We start from the raw sequence: 22,339 nt of genomic DNA, 5'->3' as shown, positions 1-22,339 counted from the left end.
TTCCAGCATAACTGATTCTTTTTTTATTGTAGTTTTACCCTTTCATATATATTTTTTCATACATTTTTAACATACAAACATTCCATGTATGGTGTACAATCAATGGCTCACAATATCATCCCATAGTTGTATATTCATCACCATGATCATTTTTTAGAACATTTGCATCGCTCCAGAAAAATAAATAAAAAGAAAAAAGAAAAAACACATCCATACCATATCCCTTACCCCTCCCTCTCATTGACCACTAATATTTCCATCTACCCAATACATACATTTTTTAATTTTAACATTTGTTCCTCCTATTATTTATTTTTAATCCATATGTTTTACTCATCTGTCCATACCATAGATAAAAGGAGCATCAGACACAAGGTTTTCACAATCACACAGCCACATTGCAAAAGCTATGTCATTTTACAATCATCTTCAAGAAACATGGCTACTGGAACACAACTCTACAGTTTCAGGCACTTTCCTCTAGCCTAATACAACTTAATTTAAAAAGGGGATATCTATGTAATACATAAGAATAACCTCCAGGATTTCCTCTTGACTCTGTTTGAAATCTCTCAGCCACTGACACTTTATTTTGTCTCATTTCTCTTTTCCCCCTTTCAGTCGAGAAGGCTTTCCCAATCCCTTGATACTGAGTTCCAGCTCATTCCAAGATTTCTGCCCCATGTTGCCAGGGAGGTTTAAACCCCTGGGAGTCATGTCCTACGTAGAGAGGCGGAGGGTGCTGAGTTTGCTTGTTGTGTTGACTGAGAGAGAGAGGCCACACCTGAGCAACAAAAGAGGTTCTTTGGGGGAGACTCTTAGGCCTAATTTTAAGTAGGCTTAGTCTATCCTTTGTGGGATAAGTTACATAGGAACAAACACCAAGATCGAGGGCTTGGTCTATTGATTTGGTTGTCCCCACTGCTTGTGAGACTATCAGGAGTTCTCCAAATGGGGAAGTTGAATTTTCCCCTTACTTGCCATTCTCCATAACTGATTCTTCTGTGTTTTTTTCCACAGAGAATAACTTTAAATAGTTCACTTGAAAATTTGCACCATCTTATAAAATAAAAATTAATTCACAAAGAGCATCTGCTGATTTGTTAACACATTAATAATAATAACCGCTTATGAGTAGTACTGTAAATGCTACGCAGTCTTGAGGCATGTTGCTTTGGGCTCTCCTATTCCATGTATCATGAAGCATCCAAATCTGTTATTATCACTTGGACTTTCTAAGTCCGAATGACATTCTCTCTTAAAGGATCTTTTACATGCAGAATCTGTACCTAGTATCCTTGCATTTACCAACTTGGCATAAACAGGGATTGTTTTGTATACGGACCTGCATATTTTATGGAATGTGCATTTCTTGTGTTCTCTACCTGCTGAACTAGAAGAACAGTTGAATCAGGAGATGCTACTTTCCTTCTTCTGATTTACTCTTTCCCTAGGTAGGACTTCTATTTAAATTTTGTTTGGCCAAGAGGCATTATTAGAGAGATTTATTCTTATTTTAGTACAACTGAAGATACAACAACTAAACAAACTACAAACTGCAATATTGAGTGAGATGGCATAACTTTAAGTTATGAACAGTACCATGGTGTGCTGGTTTGAAAGGATTTATGTTTTATTTCTATTCAATCTTTGGGAGCAACAGTTTCTTCTAATTCTTATTCAGTACTAGGCTGGAAACGTGATTAGGTTATCCCCACAGAGATGTGACTCAATCAATTGTGGGTATTAAACTTGGTTAGATGGAGATGTGTCTCTACCCATTCTACATTGATCTTGATTGGTTTACTGGAATCCTGTAAAAGAAGAAATATTTTAGAGAAAGTTTCAGAATGCGACAGCAGAGCTGAGCAGAGCCACAGGGCTGAGAGAACCATAGAGCCCACCAGCCAGCAACCTTTGGAGATTCTGAGAAAGCAGAGGAGGATGCCGCAGAACCACAAAGCAGAGAGTCCACCAGCCAGCAACTTTTGAAGATGAAGAAGGAAAATGCCTCCTGGGTAGCTTCATGAAATAAGAAGCCAGAAGAGAAAGCTTACAGACTTTGCCACGTACCCTTCCAGCTGAGAGAAAAACACTGAACATCATCAGCCTTCTTGAACCAATATATCTTCCCCTGGATGATTGTACATTTCTATAGATTTGTTTTAATTGGGACATTTTCTTGGCCTTAGAACTATAAACTAGCAACTTATTAAATTCCCCTTTTTAAAAGCCATTCCATTTCTGGTACATTGCATTCCGGCAGTTAGCAAACTAGAACACATGGGAAAACCATCTTTGCTTATTCCACAAATCAATCACTTCTCTTAATTTATCACTCAATAGACATTTGCTGAATATGTTCTGGGCACTTGCAAATGTTGAAGATACAAAGATAATAAGCTCAGGTCTTTACCTTCAAGGATCTCACTGCCCAGAAGGGGAGACTGATGAATGCTACAGTGGAGGCATATAAAGGTCTTAACCCTGTGTGAATGATTATTTGGGGACATACCATTATAATATGTTTTAGGGACCCAAAATATTGGAGCAAATCAGAGTTCAGAATCCTTTGTTTTATTTGTTACTAGATATTTACTCAAAAATATTTGAATGGCTCTTGAATGTTGGGAGTTGTGCTTGATGAGAAAACAGATGTGGTCTCTGCCCCAATGAAGGAGATAGACAGACATTAAACAAAAATAGAATTACATATTTTAAATGCTAAGAGGAGAAGAACAAGGTGTTCTGAAAGACTAAATGGAAGGAAAAGTACTTAGCATACTGTATTAGTTATCTACGGGTATATATCAAATTGCCCTCAAAATTTAGCAGCTTAAAACAATAACCAACATTTGTTAAATACTGTGGCTTCTGTGGGTCAGGAATTCAGGAATGTCTAAGCAGTGTGGTTCTGGATGACTCTCTCATGAATTTGCTGTCAAGATGTCAGGAAAGAAAGGTCCAATTCCAAGATGGTTCACTCACATAGCTGTTGGCAGGAGGCCTCAGTTTTTCACCCCATGGACCTCTCAGGGATGCTTGAATGTCTTCAAGACATAGCAACTAGTTTCCCCACAGAGAGCGATCCAAGAAAGAGCAGGGTAGAAGCTACAACATCTTTTATGATCTCACTTCAGATGTCATATTCCTTTATTCCCATGATATCCTATTGGTCACACAGATTATTCCTATTAGTGTGGGAGAAGACATGAATACCAGGAGGTAAGGATCACTGGGGACCATCTTGGAGGCTGGCTAACACATATATGAATCCCTGAAAACAAGCTTTCTGAAATCAAACTTTTCTGAAGCATCTAAAGCAGCCATTTTAAAAACAGACTCTGTTCCATGTTGCTAAAGAAAGGTCACATTCAATGCATATCATAGAGGATTTTCATGGTCTTGCTTCCTACTTAATTAGGGCCCTACCCCTACCTACCTTTCTTCTACAGTTATTTAAAGAGTTTCCAATAACAGTCTTTGTTCAGTTCAGAGACACGGAAAGGCAGTATTGGTCCTCAAGGTGCTCATGTTTAGGTGGAGGTAAATTACAGTACAAATATGATAATGGAGCATGAGCGATTAGGTTGAAGAAGGAATACTGAACAAAGAAAGGGATCAGCAAACAACCGTGGATGGGTCACATTCAGCCCACCTCCTGTTTTCATAAAGTTTTGTTAGAGCACACCCACTCCCACTTACCTGTTATCTATGGTAGCTTTCGCATTACAATGGTAGAGTTTAAGTTGTTGTGACAGAGACCTTATATGATACTCTCATTGCCCTTGGCCTGTAAAGCCTAAAATCGTTATATCTGGTTCTTTAGAAAGTTTGCCAACCCCTGGTTCAGATGAATTAGAGTCTGCTTCCTAAAGAGGTGTTATTAGAGATGAAAGTTGGGGGAGCCATAGGAGCACTTCTGGTAGAAGGAGCAGCATGAGAAAATGTATAGAGGAATGTGTCAGTAATACACCAGGGAGGTTAACCCCATTCTTAATCTCTGCAATTTACAACTACTGGAACTGAAGGCATAAGACACTTTCAGGAAAACAGACACAAAACCAAGATGGAGCTACAGCTCACTGACACACCTTCTTTCTCTTTACACAAAGATCTAAAGCAAAGCTTTGAATGGTGAACTGTTGCCCTTTGTAAACTTTTAGTTAAAACTGAGTTTGGACTACAGTTGAGTTTTGGCTTCAACTTCAACGGAGTGGAGAGTCTAAAGAAAAGAGAACTAGAATCCCCACTCTGTTGACCATAAGATAGATGAAAATTTTTACATCTTCTAGGTGTAAAAGACAGCAGGTACAAAGAAAACCAAGTAACAAAAAACTGCAAATCTCAAAACCTGAGAGGGGGGAAAAAGAAAGTCATGAAAAGAGCCCTGGCCTGATCAAAATGATGAAGTTAGATACCTCAGGACTCTGTCCTTTAGCAGAAGCCTGAAAGAATCAACAAGAGCTGGCAGAAACATGTGTTCGAAAGCTCCAGAAAATAGTTAAAGCACTGCAGAAACAGGGTGGGTGCTGAATCAAGAGAAAGGCTACTCAAAAGTGGTAAAATTCCATGACATAGTAGCTGTTCTCTCCCCCACACCTTACTGGCTAGGCACAGAGCTGACCTGGGTTCCCAGGGAAGATCCCTGGTCCTAGTTCTAGAGGGAGCACATACTTGTTCACATACTGGGAAGATGTATATGTCTGGCCCAATCTGTATGGTGGCGGCCTGAAGGACTCACTGTCTCAGAACTTGCCCCATGTGTAGAAGGTGCCTCACAGAGCTCTCCCGCAAAACGCAGTGGGAGGGCAGTCAAGCGGCAGCCTGGGGCAAGGGATTGCTGGCTGTAGAGCATACAGTGCAATGCCATGGACCCTCAGGAACCTGTTTCTTAGGAAAGAGGGAACATTTTAATCTAAATGGGGTAATTCCTAGAGCCATATTCACTGCCCAAGACAAGACACAATTCAGAAAGGATTAGGGAGTCTCCTGCTTTGGCCTGGAGCTACTTTCTAAACTCATCCTGTGAATAAGCCCTGAAGGAGAGCATTTGCACAGGTCAGTCTACAAAGACTGGGAAAGGTGTTTTCTTTTTTTCCTCCTCTTCCTTCTTTTTTTTGTTAACTTCTGGCAATCAAGGAACGCTCTGTCATAATAATAGCTGAATAAAAATGTAAGGAACAGATGCCTCAGAGTCTAACTTCCAGTGATAACACATTAAAATGTCCAGGTTGCAACAAAAGGTCACAAAGCATAAAAGAAACAGGAAGTAATGGCCCAGGCAAAGGAGAAGATTAAACATTAGAGACCATCGATAAGGAGGACAAGACCTGATATATGCCCGACAAGGGCTTAAAAAAAAAAAGAGGTCCCAAATATGCTTAAAGAGCTGAGGAAAATGATAGATGAGCCCAAAGAGAATACCAGTGATGGAGAGAAACCAAACAGAGGTGAAGACCAGAGTAACAGAAGTTTAAAACTCCCCAGAGGGATTCAATAGCAAATTGGAGGTGGGAGATGGAGGAATCAGCGAACTTGAAGATAAAACCATTAAAATCATCCAGTCTAAGGAGCAGAAGGTGGAAAGAGTGAAGAAAAGTGAACAGAACCTGAGGAATTGGGAATGAGATCAAACATATCAATATGCACATTGTGGGAATACTAGAAGGTGAAGAAAGAGAAAAAGGAGCAGAGAGAATATTCAAAGAAAATTATGGCTGAAAAACTTCCATTTAACAAAAAACATTAATATGAATATACATATCTAAGATGCTCAACCAACTCCACACATGATAGACCCAAATAGACACATGACATGGCATATTATAATCAAACTGTCAAATGCCAAAGATGAAGCGAATTCTGCAAATCACAAGAGAGAAGTAAAGTGTCACATACAAGAGAGCCTAAATAAGATTAAATGCCAATTTCTCATCAGAAACCAGGGAGGCAATAAAAGCAGTGGGATGACATTTAAATGCTGAAAGCAAAAAATTGCCAACCAAGAATTTTATATCTGGCAAAGCTGTCTTTCAAAAATTAGAGAGATTAGACATTTCCAGATAAACAAAAGCTGAGGGGGGTTGTCATCACTAGACTAAAAAGAGTTTTGCAGGTTGAAAGGGGAGGACATTAGACAATAGGTCAAAGTCACGGGAAGAGATAAAGGTCCAGCGAAGGTATCAACAGGAGCAAGTATAAATGCCAATACTATTGCATTTTTGGTTTGTAACTGTACTTTTTACTTCCTGTAGATACAAAAGGGCAAATACATAAAATGTAATGATAAATAAGTGTTTTTGGACTGATAATGTATAAACATAATTTATGACAAAACTACATAAAAGTGGAGAGACAGAGGGTTGCAGGAACATAGTTTTTGTAAACTATTGAGATGAAGCTGATATTAAATCAAACAAGATTGTTATAGATTTCAGTTGTTAAATTTAAGCCCCATGGTAACTAGAAAGAAAACATGAGAGAATATGCAAGGTTATAGAGACAGAAATTAGAGTATAGGTTGCCAGGGTAAGGAGGTTGGGACAAGGACAAGGGGAGTTGATGCATAATGGGTGTAGGGTTTCTGTTTAGGGAGATGGGAAAGTTTTAATAATGGAAGGTGGGGAGGGTACTAAAACACTGTGAATGTGATTAATGCCATTGAATAGTATGCTTGGGAGTGATTGAAATGGAAAGTTTATATTGAACATATGTTTCTACAAAGAAAAAAAGAAGAAAGAGAAACTAAAGAGACAATGACAATGAAATGCAATGCATGATCCTGGGTAGGATCTAGCAAGGGAGGAAAAAGGCTCAAAGGGCTATTATTGGGACATACAAAAAAATTGGAATATGGACTATAGGCTTATATCAATCAGTGTTAAATTTCTTGAACTTGACAATAAACACTTAAGGTGGTTACATAAGTGAATATCCTCTTTCTTAGAAAATGTATATATGGCAGTATTGAATGTTCAAGGAACAGGTAGTATACAACTTACATGCAAGTGTTCAGAAAAAGGGATTGATAAATAGATACATGGATGGATAGAATGATCTAGGCAAAATATTAAAATTGGTGGGTCTGGGTATCTGGGAGTGGGGTTGGCATATGTTGGAGTTCTCTGCATGGGGTTTGTATTATTTTCATAATTTTCTGTAAATTGGAAAGTATTTCAGAATAAAAAGTTTTAAAAAAAGTCATGGAAAAAACCCAAGGATGGAATTGACCAGAGAATTAAGAAATAATATAGCTAACTGGGTTGAAGCAGTTTTGGGCAGAAACTATACATTATAACCAAATATAGCATATAACTAACCTGAGGCAGAACCAGAGAATGGAAGAAATATGAATTAATTGACGAAAACCAAAATTGGTGTTTGTTGCAATAAAAGGGAAAAAGGGAGAAAAACCAAAGAATTAAAGACATTAGAAAATTGTTGTAGATATTAAACAAGAATTCATAAAAACACAATTCTTATTGTCATTCCTGAGAGCACTCTGCCACTGTGACAGAGCTTGGAATGCCTTTGATTCGAGTCTTCTTATACACCTTCATAGATGACACAGAAGGCTCTTGTCCCCTTTAAGCCATTCAGCTACATACCTTCCATTCACAGGTGTTTGAGGAAATTGCCCAAGACTCCCTCTTTTTATTGAACTACTCCTGTACTTATCACTGAAGTCTCAACTTCATATTCCTTCAGCCAGTACTGCCTTATGCCCTAGAAGAGCGTGTTCATATAACTAACGAACTAATATTTGAATATTGACTTTCAACAGGTAACTTGAGATCTGCTCCAATGGAGCCAAACCTGGCCAGTAAGCCATTTTGCCTTTTGCTCCAGCTGGGCTTGTCCAGTTCCCCCTGCCCCTGAGTCCAGTTCCCAACTCTCAAGAGGGAATATTCTAGCAGCTAGGAAGAATTACTTCTACTTTATCTTCTAATACTAATTACTGATTGTAGACGCAGCTGGTTGGCTACATTTATTACCACTACATCCATGAGCACGTTGATCACAATTACCAGAAGCCATGTTGAATTCCCACTTATTACCTCCTGGCAATAGTATAACAGAAGGCAGATTTGGCTTAAAGTAAAGAAGTTAGACTTTAGATTCAGAGTTGGATTTGAATCTCAGTTCTTGTACTTAAATACTCCTGTGACCATGGTTAAGTTACTAAAATGTCTATTAGTATCAATTTCCCCAAATATTAAGTAAGGCTATTATCTACTTTGTGACACCAAGTACATGAAAGATTATATGTATTACCTGGCATACAGTGGGGCACTCAGCTTTAAACGGCAACTCTTACATTTAGAAAATGGGTGTATTGGTTTTAACTTAAAAATCCAACCAGGGCCTTTTTCCTGTTAGAAATACAGAATAAGAGTACTTAATCATTATATCTGAAAGGCTCTTTGTAATCTTCAAGGAGAACTTTAAATCTTATCAAGTGTCTAAGCTACATGGGTTTTCTTTATGCCCTCCTTAGGGGAACCAATCACCTGAAATCAGAAATAAGAAGGAATTTAAAATAACAGTGTGAAAATAAAAGTATTTTTTTATTTTATCAGTAATTGTTTATTAAACTCTCATTGTATTTCATGAAGTGACCCTGACTGATACATATATTATCCCTTTTTAAATGCAATTTCATTGATATATATATATATATATATATATATATATATATATGCACATACAATGTAATCATCTGAAGTGTATAATCAATGGTTCACAGTATCATCATAAATCTGTGCATTCATCATCATAATTGACTTTTTTTGTGAAAACTAACATATATACAAAAAAGCAATAAATTTCAAAGCACACCCCAACAATTAGTTATTGAACAGATTTCAGAGTTTGGTATGGGCTTTTACTACTAGCTGCTCCAAGACACTGGAGATTAAAAGAAATATCAAAATAATGATTCAACAATCATACTCATTTGTTAAACCCGACCTTCTCCGTATAACTCCACCATCACCTTTGATCTTTCTCCCACTCTTTAGGGGTATTTGTGTTATGCCCATTCTAACTTGTTCATGTTGAAAGGGGCTGTCAATAATATGGGATAGGGGAATAGAACTCCTTGATATTCTGGAGAGGTTGGCCCCTCTGTATTTCAGGACTTATCTGGCCTGGGGACCCATCAGGAGGTTGTAGGTTTCTGGAAAGTTACCCTAGTTCATGGAACTTTGTAGAATCTCATATGATGCCACAGGTGTTCTTTAGGATTGGCAGGAACAGTTTTGGCAACCTCTAATAGGTAGCAATATCTAACTGAAGCTTGCATTAGAGTGACCTTCAGAGTAGCGTCTCGACTCTATCTCAACTCTCTCTGCCACTAACACCTTATTTGTTACACTTCTTTTCCCCCTTTTGGTCAGAATGGCATTGTTGATCCCACGGTGCTAGGGCCAGGCTCATCCCTGGGAGTTATCTCCCATGGCGCCAGGGAGACTTTCACTCAAAAGGAGTACTTTCAATGGGAAAAAATTCATGTCTGACTGAATGAATTAGCAGAAAAACACTATGGTAACACCATAGTGTTCAGAACATAATTTATCCAATGATCTGGTTCATCTATAGGGAATTGAGAACACAGGAGCAAATGAAAAGTACCATCAAACTGCCCTTGAAAAGCCAATATGAATTCACTTCTAGGAAAGCTCCTCAGATTCAAGACCTATTTGCTTTTACTTTACACACAATGCTAATAAACTTGATTATCTGCTTTCTTTGTACACAAATTAGGAGGAGTGCTAAAGCAGGTGCCCAGAAAAATAGCAAGAGATACTATCTAATAATTTAACAGAAAGGGTGAAAAACTGAAAGAAAACTATCATAAGGACATAAAAAGACTCAAAAACATAACAGTCTTAGCTCATTTGGGGTAGGCCAAAAAGCCTAGCATGTTTAAATTTCCCAAAGATGCATCATAGTCTGGTTTTGAATGCTAAGAATGACCAAGGCACCAAGAAAGGTTAAATTATATTTGTAATTCATTTCAAGAAGGCAAGGATATATTTCATTTTTAAAATATTTCATTAAAAGGCAGATTTTGTAAATATTTTGTGCTTAGATGTATTTTCAATTAATTAGAAAACTAATTCAGGTTTTTCATATTCTCCAACGGTGTTAGATAAACGAAGCTTCAACAAATCATCATAGCAAAATCAGAGTAAATACACACTTGTTTATATCGACAGGTCTTGTAAACATGTCTTTAGATCTCGTTGATCTGATTGATCCCTCCCCCCTCCCAAGCAAGAGAGAATAAATAAAGTATTCTTCTACAGGATGACTAACAGCAAAAGTTTAACAAGCTTCCATTGATGTGCTCAATGCTGTGGAAGACAAAAGTAGTAGAAAAGAGGAAAGGTATGTAACACTTTGTTCTGCATTCCCAGAGATTAAGGGATGAGCATACAAACCCACAATGCAAATTTCTTATACTGCTACCAAATATAAAACTGTGCAGATTAACGAAGGTTATATATAAAAACAATTTCTAAGCAATACCTAACACAGATAGCTATAGTTTAAGAACTCATTAATGTCACAAAGCCCTATTAACGTTACAGTTCTCAGCCTTTCTGATACCTCAGTGATTCTCAAGGGGTTACTCAAGGGTCAGAGTAATTTTTATTTAATTTATTTATTAATTAAAAAAATTAAGAACAAACAAACAAAAACATTAATGTATCATTCTGTTCTACATATATAGTCAGTAATTCTCAATGTCATCACATAGTTGCATATTCATCATTTCTTAGAACATTTGCGTCAACTCAGAAAAAGAAATAAAAAGACAACCGAAAAAGAAATAAAAGGATAACAGAAAAAAAAAAGATTATACATACCATACCTCTTACCCCTTACTTTCATTTATCACTAGCATTTCAAACTAAATTTATTTTAACATTTGTTCCCCCATTCCTTATTTTTATTCCATATGTTCTACTCATCTGTTGACATGGTAGATAAAAGGAGCATCAGACACAAGGTTTTCACAATCACACAGTCACATTGTGGAAGCTGTATCATCATACGATCATCTTCAAGAAACATGGCTACTGGAACACAGCTCTGCATTTTCAGAGAATTCCCTCCAGCCTCTCCATTACATCTTGACTAACAAGGTGATATCTACTTAATGCATAAGAGTAACCTCCAGGATAACCTATCGACTCTGTTTGGAATCTCTCAGCCATTGACACTTTGTCTCATTTCCCTCTTCCCCCTTTTGGTCGAGAAGGTTTTTCTCAATCCCTTGATGCTGAGTCTCAGTTCATTCTAGGATTTCTGTCCCAAGTTGCCAGGAAGGTCCACACCCCTGGGAGTCATGTCCCACGTAGACAGGGGGAGGGTGGTGAGTTTGCTTGTTGTGTTGGCTGGAGAGAGAGGCCACATCTGAGCAACAAAAGAGGTTCTCTTGGGGGTGACTCTTAGGCCTAAATTTTAAGAAAACTTGCCCTATCCTTTGTGGGGTTAAGTTTCATATGAACAAGCCCAAAGACTGGGGGCTCAGCCTATAGCTTTGGTTGTCCACACTGCTTGTGAGAATATCAAGAATTCAACTTGGGGAAGTTGAATTTCTCCCCCCTTCTCCCCATTCCCCAAAGGGGACTTTGCAAATACTTTTCCACTCACTGATCAGATCACTCTGGGATTCATCAGGGCATCACTCTGGACAAATCAACAAAATCTCATGTCCTACCCAAGGTTCCAAGTATTTATGGTGTTCAATCAAGCTATCAACATAAGTTACATTAGGAGATACACTAGTCAAAATATAAATTTTGTACCAATAAACATTTTTTGCTTTAGTCTCACACATAAGTTGAAATTTTAAAATATTAATTACCATCTATTTTCAGCACCCTGCAGTGATGACATTCCTTTGTTCTTCCTCATGCAAAAACATTTTTAAAATTTGTACATTTAGTCACTATCATTATACACTCTAGGCATTCCTAGGTTATACCATCTCAATCTTTATCGTCTATCTTTCTTTCTGATTTCATTTATGCCCCCAGCCCTCTTCCCTCTATCATTCTCACATGCAGCTTCATTCAGTGTTTTAACATAATTTTGTAGGTAGTATTGTGCTGTCCATTTCTGAGTTTTTATATTCAGTCCTGTTGCACAATCTGTATAAGGGTCAGAGTAATTTTGAGGGCAGAAGATTCTGCAAGGCTACTAGCCAAGACCACTGGAATCTATTTGCCTTTTTTTGCTCTCCAAAACAGCAAGGTTTGTCTTGTCTATTTCATGTGGGGATAGCAGGACTCATCAAGACATACTGAAGGACAAGCCAAGCACATGACAGGTCTGTTAGGGCTACAGTCTACCATTATGTTACCCCACGCCTACCCTTAAAACTAAACCATGAGAGCTGGAACCTGTCTGCTTTGTGTATAGCTCAAGACTGGCATGTAGTAGCATTCAAATATTTCTTGAATGAATATGATAAAGTGGCAGCGAGAGCTTGAGGTGGAATAAGAAACTGGAGCCTTAATTTGGAAAGCATGTCCCAGGAATAAGGGTATGATTTGGGGATATATGGGTCATTCTTAGGGACTAGAGGTCATTTATAATCTGGAAAGGAACCAGAGACCTCAAAATGAACTCAGACAAGGGACCAAATTCAGGGAAAGTGCTTTTGGTGCTATGTTAGTTTTTCTTTGGCACTGATAATTTAGGCATGTTTCATTACAAAAATTTGACTTTGGGTCAATTTGTTTGCTTCATTTGTTTAGGAAATACATCCTGATTTTGGAGAACAGAAAATCTTTTCCTTATTTTGCTCCTCATGGGGCATGATATAAGACTGACCTCTTTTATAGAAGTAATTTAGACATCTCCAAATGTCTAAGCATATGCCCCTGGAAGTGGCTTGAGAAAACAATCCAGGTAGAAATGAACAGGGAAAGATATTTAGGTTCCCTATTCTGAGAAGCATAACATAGGGAAATGAAAGTGAGCCCAGGAGAGGAAGAGGAATGGGAGCTGAAGAAATAGCCAAGAGAATCAGGAAGAGAGATTGCAAAATCATGCTCCTTTTGGCCCCAAGTGCATTTGCACTTGCTTTTCTCTCTGCCTCTTGGTTGTTTGAAGGTACCAGGCATGAGTTCCCACACAGCACACCCTCGACCTCTCCTGGTCACATTCTGTCATGAGTCATGAACTTGATTGCTATGAAAAGAGCAGAGAGCCAGGCTCTCAGAGAGGAAGATAGTGCCTGACCCAATGTCCACTACTTCAAGAAATGGGCATAAGGTGGCAGCACTGGTAATGCCTGCAGGTGTTATGGAAAGAAAGCTTGGCCAAGGTCCAGCAGCACTCGAACTTCTAAGTCCCAGGGAGAAGATGGAAAAAGAGAACTCTGCTAAAGGTCTTCCTTATTAGGGCAGTTAGTAATAGGAGGAGAAAGGCTATTCCTAGAGGAGTGGCAGTGCACCCTTTGGGAGGAGTGGGAGATGGGATCTCATTGCTGCCTGGCACCCAAAATATGTTGAAAGAATACTGATATTTATGAGGAAGGATTAAGATGACTGATGAACAAAATAGATGAACACTGAAAACATTATGTTTAGTGAAAGAAGACAATCACAAAAGACCACATATTGTCTGATTCCATTTATATGAAATGTCCAGAATAGGCAAATCTAGAGAGACAGAAAGTCGATTAGTGGTTGCCTGCAATGGGGTGCTGAGGGGAGTGGGAGGTGAGTGTTAAAGAGCACAGGGTTTCTTTTCGGATGATGAAAATGTTCTAAAATTGACTGTAGTGATGATTGCACAACTCAGTGGCTATACTAAAAACTATTGAAATGTACACTTTAATGGGTGACTTGTAATTATATCTCAATAAAGCTATTACCCCACACCTCCCCAAAAAAGAATAACAGATGAACATTTAGTTAAAAACCAGAAAGGAAAGGTTACAATGTGAGTTCATTCTTAGCATCCTCTCCTTCCCTGGTCCTGTGAATGTGGGTGGCTCTAATAAAGATGAGAGGGATCCTTCTTTCTAGAATCAGCCATCGCTAAAACAATGCCTCTCAAACTTTCATTTGCATATGAATCACCTGTGGATCTTGTCAAAATGCAGATTCTGTTTTAGACAGTCTGAAGTAGAGCCTGGAGATTGTGCATTTCTAAATTCCCAGATGATCCTGATGCTGCTTAATCTGGAGACCATACTTCCAATTAGGGAGACTAAAAGACCCAAAGAAATGATATTTTGATTGGGATCAGTATTATGTTGGCCCTGTAATGAAGTTAAAATACCAATTTAAAAATGTTATCTTGAGAGCGGGCAACGGTAGCTCAGTGGCAGAGTTCTGGCCTGCCATTCTGGAGACCTGGGTTTGATTCCTGGAGCCTGCCCATGCCCCCCCCCCCCCCACAAAAAAAGTTATTTTGACCTTCCATGCTTGCTGGTGGTGATACATTTATATGATGCTTCTGTTAACAGTTAATACCAGTATATCGAAAAAGTATATTGCTTACATTCTGAGTTTGAATCCTGGCTCTATCATTTACCAGCTTTGTGGCCTTGGATTACTTAAACTTCCTGAGTCTCAGGTTCTTCATTTATAGAATGGGGATGATAATACCTATCTTTGGATTTTTACGAATATTACAGACTACATAGCATACATATTTGGCTACTATTATCATCATCAAATGTCTGTGTTATGGGCAGGGTGGGGGAATCTGCCCCACTCTATTTTTTTTGCCACTTTCTTTTTCGTGTCTGCATCATTTCATATTTTCTTAAAATCTACTAAATCTTGAAATTTTGGCTGTGTAGAAGATGCTTCCCTAAAATGTTTGTCCTATGATTTAAAAAAGTTATTGCTTTTAGAGACCTAGTAAAAGGCATATAGAATATATATATATATTTCTTTACATGGGCAGGCACTGGAAATCGAACCCAGGTCTCCCGCATGGCAGGCAAGAACTGCTACTAAGCCACTATTGCCCAGAATATAATTTTTTTAACTTTTTTATTGTATAATATAACATATATACAAAGCAAAGAAATAAAAAAGCAATAGTTTTCAAAGCACTCTTCAAAAAGTGGTTACAAGACAGATCACAGAGTTTGTCATGGGCTAACATATGATCCTCTCATATTTTTCCTTCTGGCTGCTCCAGAATATAGGAGGCTAGAGGGCTTAAATACTTTTTTTTTAATCATCACAATCAACTTTTTTTTTCCTTCTTTTTTGTGAACAAATACACAAAAAAGCTACAAATTTCCAAGCACAGCACCACAATTAGTTGTAGAACATATTTCAGATTTTGACATGAGTTACAATTTCACAATTTTAGGTTTTTACCTCTAGCTGCTCTAAAATACTGGAGACTAAAAGAGATATTAATTCAATGATTCAGCATTCATAGTCATTTGTTAAGTCCTATCTTCTATGTATAATTCCACCATCACCTTTGATCTTTCCATACCTCTCTTTGGGGTTGTTTGGGCTATGGCAAATCTACATTTTTGATATTGGAAGAGTATGTCACTAATATGGGGTAGGGCGATGGAACTATCCGATGTTCTGGAGAGGCTGGGCTAGGTTTCAGGACTTATCTGGACCAGGGACCCACCTGGAGGTTGTAGGTTTCTGGAAAGTTACTCTAGTGCCTGGAACCCTTGTGGAATCTCATATATTGCCCTAGGTATTCTTTAGGATTGGCTGGAGTTGTCCTGATTGGGGGTTGGCAGGTTATGATAGGTAGTAAGGTCTACCTGAAGCTTGCATAAGAGCAACCTCCAGAGTAGCCTCTTAACTCTATATGAACTCTCTCTGCTGCTGATACTTTATTAATTACACTTCTTTTCCCCCATTTGGTCAGGATGGAATTGTTGATCCCACAGTACCAGGTCTGGATTCATCCCTGGGCATCCTCTCCCACATTGTTAGGAAGACCCAGAATATAATCTTCAATACATAGAAGTACGCTCTCTTTTATTTGGGTTAGTTCTGATATTAAAAGTTCAGGCATGCACGGGTGGTTCAGTGGTAGAATGCTCACTTTCATTGCGGGATACCCGGGTTCGATTTCTGGACCATGCACCCCTCCTCAAAAAAAAAAAGTAAAAGTTCAAAGTATTAAGGAACTGTGTTCTCTCTGATTCTTAAATATGTAGCTGAACTAATTCAACAAGGATTTTTGTTTTTTGCTGAAATTTCTTTCCAACTAAGTTATTTCATTTCAATTAGGGCCTCTGATGGTTTCTTTTTCCTTTACAGGTACAGCAGGCAAGTTCTCCTAATGTCTGGCCCTCGGGGAAGCCTAGAGACAGAGGCAATTTGGAAAACTCTGTTTTGGAACCAGACTGCTCTTCAATAGCTCCCTATGGGAGAGGGATTCCTAGTACTGCTGCAAACAACACAACACAAAAATCACAGACATACGGCTTGGGTTGGAGTCAGAACTGGTGCTTCCTTCTTGACGTGCTCAGACTTGGGGACTTGCATGGACTGCAGCATCAGGTAAGCATCTAGGGTCCTTGTTTCCCCATGTTATATACTTGGACTTTTCTCTGAATATTATAGATGTGAGAGGCTGCCCAATTTGTTTCTTTGTTTTGTTTATGTATTTTTAGATTTTTAGGCTGATGTTATCTCCTTGGTTTGTGGAAGAAAATCTGGCGAGTACTGATTTCGCCAGCAAGTTCCTGGCATGCAGTGTTAGTGAAATTCATTTCTTTTGTATCATTCTTCTTTTTATACTTTAATAAATTTAACTGCTTCCCAACACCTTACTATCACTGGGTATTCAGTGTTACCTATGTGAGGTCCTAAGACGTATGGAGACTTAAGAATTTGCTTTTTTTTTCTGTTTCTTAAAATTATAGAAGATTCAGATACTGTCAACTGGTAAATGTTTAGAGTTTAAGGTAAACATCACCCAACTTTTATAAATATTATAATAGAAAACTAGCTTTGGGAGAAACCAATTTTCTAAAACCTGTTTTATAAAGAATTCTGCTGAACACATATTTTCAAGTTTGTAAAAGAAAACAAGGCATTCTACATGTGAAGTGCAGCTTTGAATATTTAAGATTTCATCTTTTATCTGTTCTGCTTTGTTCTTTGCTGGCCAAGGCATTCAAGAAGGCTGAACAGGAGGAACCTGCTCATGGAGAAGGGAAGTGCTAGTTGTTGGTCTGGGACTCCCCAGGTCACTAATTTTGAAACCCTCCAAACACCAATATAAAGATCAAATACTATTCTTTCAATAGCAAAAATCAAAAGATAGGAAGACTGTATTCTATGCCGCATTTAGCACCAGCATTCTGTTGGAGGGTTGCAAGGAAATGAACTCTAAATCAGGCTTGCTCTTCCTTTTCTTGTCCATACAATTAAAGACATGATTTGATTTTGTGTATATTAGCCATTCATTTTGATGGACAGTTCTTTCTCTTGGTACAAAGACCAAAGGCCATTCTAAACCCAGAGTCTGCTGAATAGGTAGAACAAATGCCTCATAATTCCATGCAGCTGCCTTAGGAGCACTGGGTTTCAAACCATGTAAGAGTCCCTGTCATGAGCACTGATATGTACAGGAGCCTGAGCTTTGCGAGTGGACAGCATGTAAAATAAATTGTACCTTGTGGACATTTGTTTGCTATTGAGTCCAAGAATAGTTACTCAATGCTAGAGCCTAAATAACCGAGATCAAATAAGGAGATAACATAGAGGTGAGGGAAGAAGAGAAGGAAAAGAGGAGGAAAAGCAGCTACCTTAATTATTTTCTCCTCTAGGAGGAAAATGACTAAAATATAAATCTTGGTATAACAGCAGTAAAAATATTAGTAATGATAGCTTTGATAATTATGCTATTGATCTCAAAGTACTTTTAACATCCATTATTTTCCTTGTACTCACCAAAATCTCTTTGGTGTCCCACAGAATGGAATTGCCATGTCTTCAGTTTTTCTTTATTTCTCTATTTTCTCTTTGTTCATCAAGCTTCTTGGAAAATGAGGAATCTTGATTTGAGTGCTAGGAGCTTTTTATAAATACATTTTGGATGAAAAAGGATGATACTATTTTGGGGGCATGTTTTTCTTTCTAGGTAGAGACCAACCTATTATGTTCTTTATGGGAAATAAAAAGATAATGTATATGCAGTGTTCTACAACAGAGCAATTGTCATAGGACCTCCCATTTATAACAAACTGAATGAGAGGATAGATATCCAGGATTATTAAGTGGAAAATCCCTGGCTGGTTTTAGAGCATCATGGTGAAGACATAATCATTCAACTTGAGGGGAACTTCTACTCTGATGCTTCTGAGCATATATAGTTCATATGATTAGATTTTGTGAGCCTATCTGAAATCATGGCCATTAGAGTTTATAAGTGGATACAGCCATTTGGAAAACTGACTTGGAATGAAAACCTGAACATTGGTGTTCTGTTGAAATAGCTCTTAAGCTGTAGGCTGCTTGCTTTGAATAACAGTTAGGCCATACTCCTTTCATTCCTGTCATCCCTATCCCATTCCCTATTCCCACTCACCTCCAAGAACAGCACCCTTACAGAGTTTTCATCGGGCCTTGTAATACTCCATTCCCCAAAACTCCTTCTCCATATTCTGTGATTCAATTTGGAAAATGGCACTGCAGAATAAGTTTGGTATAACATATTAATCCCGGCCAGCATCTAACTCTCTCTCTTATCTATCTATTATATATACATAATAAAAATATATTTATATATAATATATATATATATAAATAAATAAATATTTTGTTTTCCTAATCCAGTGTGGGGTTCCTGTATGCATGCTCTGGGGTTGAAAGTACAGAAGAAAAAACCTCAAATGAAATGGAAAACACACTTCTCTTATTATCCAGATCCCCTCCATATTTTCAGTTGTTTAGAAAATTTGTATCTCCTGCTGTTCCTGTTAAATATTTCTCATATTTTGGCATCAAACACCAAAACATGATGTCAAAGGTGTGTATCTGTGTGTGTGTCTGTGTGCTAGTAGAGGTGAGAGGGAGACCTGGTCAGACAGTATAGAATGTGCAATGATGAAGAACACCCTTACCAAATTAATTAATCTTCAATTAGCAGATCACTGAGAATATGAATCAGTCACAGGCAGTCAAAAGGTGATGTCAGTGAATGGTTATAGCTCAACATGACTGCTCCTATTTGCTATTGCATTTAGTCCTAATGCTATTGCTATTGCAGGGCTCTCCTGCAAATTTTATTGTGGGACTTTAGAAATTTCTACTGCCAATGATAGAATTAATAAGGATTCTAGGAGACCATTAAAACAAAGACTAAGGTACTTGATGGAGTTAATAAATAAGGCTTTGTAATGATCTTATTACAAAGATAATATTTTTTCTTTATTATAGAATAAAGAATATTATCCTTTATTCTGTAATAAAGAATGTTATTAAAGAATAACATACTCACAAGATTTCTGAGCCTCAGTAGAAGACCCATTTTGGAGGAAATTGGGTCAGAACAGCATGTGCAACTTAAGGATTGCTGAAGATAAGCAGGTGCCTAGAGAGTTGCTTCATCATAAAAGGTGAGTATTCAGGGTGGAGACTGTGTGCCCTTGGTCTACAGTATTTGGTTAAGCAAATAAAATGGTTTCTTTCTAACCTCTGTATAATCAGTTACAAATTGTGTGAATGATGGGATTACTAAAAATCCTCAGCAACCAATCCGGTTGGGATCTCCTTACCTCTAAACTTCTTCCTAGAGTATATCTTTTTCTTGAAGGCCACGTGCCACTTCAATTCTCTTATCATTCATCTTAAAAACTCTGGCTTTTACTGCACAAAGGACCAGAGGATGGCTGTGGTGTCAACTAGAATCCCTTCTTACTAGAACACTTTTGGACTTTCAACTTTAGGTGGGCTAAAGTGGAAACAGAAAATCAGCTGTGGACTCCAGTTTTTGCTGGATAGAGTAACTGTATGATTAGATAGCTATGATTGATTGTGGAAAAAAATGGTTAAATGAGCTCGGTCCTTGTTCTGAGATCAAAAGGGACCATTAAAAATGTGTAATCTATATCCTGATCTTGGTGTTTGGGGCAAAAATAGTGCCTAATATTGAATGGCATTGTTGACTTTCTTGTTTGAGAGAATAGATGGGCTCTATTAATGAAAATACATTGTGGTAGAGAGGGTGTGTAAGTGTGTTTCAGTGCTGTTTTTAAATAGCCTATTGGATAACATTGATGAAGTGTTTTGGGTTAATTCCTCCTTTGCCTTGTTCTCCCTCCCCCTAAGACTGAAGAACAACAAGGCACTTCCACCCTTGCCTTCAGTTGTCTCTTTGGAGGAGGTAGGGCAATAAGCGCAGACTTACTGGTCCCCACCTCCAACCCCACTGGTGGTTTCTGAATCCAGTTTCAATGTTGTTAAATTTCAGGGCAGATAGTGATAATTTGGAAAAGTGCCAAAACTCACTGCAATTTTTCCTGGCAGCTTTCTCTTAGTGTCATTGGTAAATCCTGCATTTCAGTGGACCACTACAGTAGTTCTATGGCTGTCTTTTTGGTCTGTTCACTCTTTATCTTTGGAAGAAGCTCTTTTCTTCAAGGAAAGATGTGTTTGCACCCTATTAAAGCTAGTTAGAATGTTTTTCCTTAGGGGGCATCCATTTCCTGTCCTATGCCTAATAAATTCCTTAGGGTTTTTTTTAATTCTTAAATTAAAAGCCTGGGATGATTATGCTGGGGGATTCTCTTGAGGTGGTGTGTTAGGGAAAATGGGCAGCACATTTGCTGTTTTAGCCACCTAGCCCGTTTCACTGGATTGCATGCTGCCTCCCTCCATTTTGTCTATGCTCACACACTGTGTTTTATTCTTCTCTTTCCATTTTTCTTCTACAGAACTTGTGTTGGAGCAAAAGACTCCATTCCAGATCCATTCCAGAGTTGCTGTGAGAAACTTCTACACTCTCTGACTCTTTTCCTATCTCAGTAAAATGGCAGTGTAAGAAAGCTTTATGCAAGCAGGCAAGGGCTGAAAAAAATATCCATCTAGAATATTTGATTTTCCTTCTAATTTTCTTCTCCACATTCGTCCTCCAAAATGTTCCTTATATATACTTTTACTCATGTGAAATTTTCCTAGATTGGTTTTAGACGGCAGAACAAGACAAAAGCAGCCTATGTTGGTTTAATATGAAAAGTCAAAGAAAACAAGCTTCTGGTTCCTGGGCAGTCATCTTCAGTATTGAGACTGGTGACTTTATCTTTCCTTGGTAATGTTGGTGCTTAGGTGTCCATATCTAAACAGCTCGTGTAATATGTACAGTGTTCAACATTGTTAAATTTCTCTTCTAATGGGCTCTAAAATAGTTTTCAAGCCTCTTTGCAAGTAGGTGTTTCATATGCTATTTTTTTTATCAGTTGGTGAATACAAATTTTCAGTGAGGCTCAGCAGAAACAAGAAATCCAAATTCCTGATCTGTGTGAAGGTTTTATAAAATTCCAGTCCAGGTTTTGGTTTTTGTTTCTTAATATTATTAATAGTTGTACTCTTCCTTCTCTAATAAAATAGTCAGCAAGCTCACCAGTGAGAATGGTGGATGAGGAGAATGTACATATTAAATTGTGAGAGAGTTGCTACCTTTTTCCTCATGTTAGATTGACCCTGGGTATTCTGTTTTGTTTGAAACCTACCACAAATCAGACTAGCCTAGACCTTTATTTTATGTTTGGTTTTACTTTGGGAGGAGGTGGTGGTCAGGCCAATTCTTAATTTATAATGGTACAAATTAAGCTAGTTAATTTATAGGTAAGGGTATTTTATCATAGCTACTTTCCTTGGGGGGGGAGCCATATTCAAATATTAATATGTCTCAAAATGTGTTTTATATCATTATTCTGAAATGTAAATCCCCCCAAATTGCTATTTTTTAGACCTTGAGATGGCATATTTGGATTATAAAGGAACTTTACAAAAAACAAGACCTTAAGATGGGCGAAAAAGGATGTAGAGAAGGGGTTATTAGGCACCCACCAAACTTGATGCATCCTTGGTTATTCCTTTGGGATTCTAAAGGTTTTTGGCAGGCACAGTTTTACCAGGAAGGGTTTTTGAGCGCCATTCAGGCTCCATTCCATTTTTCTCGGTGTCACTCCAGTTCATATTTTACAGTTCCCGCCTGGTAGCCGGTAACATAATGAATTGCCTTGACTCTCGCTTCAATCCACTTTCCTCTCTTAATATGCAGCCCAAAGTTTTGCAGCTCGCTGTCAGATGATAGTGCTAGACTTTCACACTGATCCCAAAGCCTCCACTGGGGCTGTTTC

The 22,339-nt window shown here is 38.1% G+C and overlaps 2 long non-coding RNA genes across 4 annotated transcripts; one reads left to right on the top strand and one right to left on the bottom strand.

The window, feature by feature from the left end:
- Positions 1-3,166: 3,166 nt before the first annotated feature.
- Positions 3,167-17,464, top strand: LOC143674669 (uncharacterized). 2 transcript variants are annotated; one of them, XR_013171151.1, is made up of 4 exons: positions 3,167-3,225; positions 10,314-10,395; positions 16,287-16,529; positions 17,145-17,464. It is a non-coding gene; the product is annotated as an uncharacterized LOC143674669 (long non-coding RNA). The 2 variants fall into 2 exon arrangements; XR_013171152.1 differs by lacking the exon at positions 17,145-17,464 and adding an exon at positions 16,643-16,846.
- LOC143674670 (uncharacterized) lies at positions 13,557-21,563 on the bottom strand. Of its 2 annotated transcripts, none has more exons than XR_013171153.1 (4): positions 19,754-21,563; positions 18,565-18,665; positions 17,928-18,051; positions 13,557-14,238 (listed from the first exon to the last, which is right to left on the bottom strand). It is a non-coding gene; the product is annotated as an uncharacterized LOC143674670 (long non-coding RNA). The 2 variants fall into 2 exon arrangements; XR_013171154.1 differs by lacking the exon at positions 13,557-14,238 and adding an exon at positions 15,559-16,115.
- Between the last annotated feature and the right edge of the window lie 776 nt (positions 21,564-22,339).

The sequence above is a fragment of the Tamandua tetradactyla genome, chromosome 2 (genome assembly GCF_023851605.1).
Source record: "Tamandua tetradactyla isolate mTamTet1 chromosome 2, mTamTet1.pri, whole genome shotgun sequence".
Lineage (NCBI taxonomy): Eukaryota > Metazoa > Chordata > Mammalia > Pilosa > Myrmecophagidae > Tamandua > Tamandua tetradactyla.
This window is presented reverse-complemented; position numbering and strand designations above follow the sequence as displayed.